Raw genomic sequence first — 2433 nt, 5'->3', positions numbered from 1 at the left:
CCTCCAGAACTGTGAGAAAATAAATTTCTGTTGTTTCAGCCATCCAGTCTACGATATTTTTTTATGCAGCCAGAGCAGACTAAGACAATGTACATTTACAAAATGTGTGCACAAAAATATTTAAAGAATTACATCTTAGTAGCCTAAGTAACCTCTAACTAAAGAAAACTGATGAGTGAAAAACAGTGCACTTTCTGTACCTCACACTCTACCACACCACCTCTCCACTGGAAGAATGAATCAAACTGTGATATCTACAAGGGAATCAGCACTCTAGATCCCATATTGCAGTGGATCTAGTGGAGATTGTTTTAGCTCCAAGATAAATTCCAGGAGGCCAAATCTGTTTTCAGGAAGCAATCAAATTTTTAAAAATACTTTGAAAGGGTTTTCCACACTTGGTTGTTCTCACTGTGTGATTAACTTCTATTCAGCTCCTCTACGAAGTCTTCCCTAGAGCCACTGCCATCCCCAGTCTGGATGTTCCCTTTCCACAAGTTCCCATGTCACTCTGAACATAGCCTTTGTCACATGTGGCCATATGCTTATTACTGTTCAGTCTTCTACACCAAAACTCTTGGAGGATATGGGCTCCCTGAACCCCCACACCAGCATATACTAAATACTCAAAGGTTTGTTAAATAAATGGAAGGGAATGAGGAATGAATGAATAAGCAAATGCATCAGTCGGTCTTTGGGGCCTAAGAGAATGGACCTCAGAGGCCTCAAGGTTCCCCAGAGTGCAGTGCAAAAATCCTAAACCATTTGATGTTATAGACACAAATGAAAGGACTTCAGTACAAATTCTCCCGTCTAAATACAACCCTTTAAGATTTTAGTGGCTTAAAGCTAAACCAAACTTCAGAAACTGTTGAGCAAAGAGAAATCCCATTTGTCTCACTGGGATTATAACTCGAATTAAAAATAAAGAAACATTTCTTCTTAAAACTGAAGAGTTTAAGTGTGAAGAAAACAGGAGAACTGAATAATGTACAACAGTCATGAAGGTAAAGTTTAAAATAGTCACCAGAAGAGCATACCTGGGGGAAATTTAACATAATAATTTTGTAAATGTGCAGTTATTTAGCTGAAGAAATACTAAATATCCTGTTCCTTGATTCATTTGAAATTTTGTCGAAAACAACAGAGAATACACAATAATAGAAAATTATGTACCTGTTGGGATGGATCAGGAATGTCACTCTACATTTTATATTTTAAGCTTCAGTATTTCCATATTCACTTGGTAAGAAATCAAAATGACTTAATGGGATAAACAATTTGAAAAAAAGTTTAAATATTTACTTTGTTTTTGTTGTATGTTTAATGCCTTAGACTTTGTAGAGAGAACCTGCTCCTTCTTAAGGAGGTTTTAATTCAACAGGGAGAAAAGTATTTTAATATATATTTAGATGTGTTCTCCCACCACCACATCAGTATCTGAGGGATTAGTAAAAAAAAAAAGAAAATCACTGGAATTCCCAAGGCTGATAATCTTAGTAGAAATAAAAATCAAATCAGAACAAATGTTTTACCATTGATGGAATTGAGAGAAATGACAGATATGTGGCAAGTGTGCTGCTACTCTTAAGCTCATGACAGCCATTACTAATTAATCACAGTTCTCCTTCCTGAGGGACCTAGATGTACCTCCAGATGGCTTCTCAATACAGCACTCCAGACAGTCACAACAAATCAATCATATATGAAAAGGAGAGAGAGACTCTTCGTTATTTTGATCCTGTAAATAAACCAAGAATTGAAAATAGCCCCCCCCAACAGAAAATAGAAACTCAGGTGCTCCCCGAGAGAGACTGCCATTTGAAATGAGAAAAGAAAAGAAAATCAACTATTTTTTTTCTTTTAAATTGAGGTATAATTGACATAACATTATATTAGTTTCAGGTATACAAAATAATTAATCAATATTTGTATATATGGCAATATAATCACCACAAGAAGTCAACTTAATATCAATCACCATATATAGTTACAAATTTATTTTCTTGGGATGAGAACTATCAAGATCCACTCTCCTGGCTACTATCAAATATGCAATACAGTATTATTAACTATAGTCACCATGCTGTACATCACATAAAAATACAAAACGTTTCTCGAATTTGCAGGGGCCATGCTTATCTTCTCTGTAGTATTCCAATTTTAGTAAACATGCTGCCAAAGCAAGCAGGAAAGTCAACTTCTTTTAATGGAAAAAACTAATAGTTTGCTGAGAGCTCTAAGATGGCAACTATCATTGCATCATATGGCCACAAAGAACAAAGCAAATGGATCTGAAGCAGGGAAAAGGAAATAGGAGTTGAATGTCCCTTGTTCTATATTAATTAACCCCATCTATGACTAGACCCTTAAAAATAGGATCAGAAAGCAGATATTATAAACATCTCAATTTTTAAGCTTTTGTGTGTCTTT

General features: G+C 35.2%; 1 pseudogene; it reads right to left on the bottom strand.

Annotated features, from left to right (window-relative positions):
• Positions 1-2099: 2099 nt before the first annotated feature.
• Positions 2100-2187, bottom strand: LOC115847341 (U6 spliceosomal RNA; annotated as a pseudogene).
• Positions 2188-2433: the final 246 nt, after the last annotated feature.

Source organism: Globicephala melas, chromosome 5 (genome assembly GCF_963455315.2).
Source record: "Globicephala melas chromosome 5, mGloMel1.2, whole genome shotgun sequence".
Classification (NCBI taxonomy): Eukaryota; Metazoa; Chordata; class Mammalia; order Artiodactyla; family Delphinidae; genus Globicephala; species Globicephala melas.
Note: the sequence above shows the minus strand (reverse complement) of the source record. Positions and strands in the feature narration are given on the sequence as shown.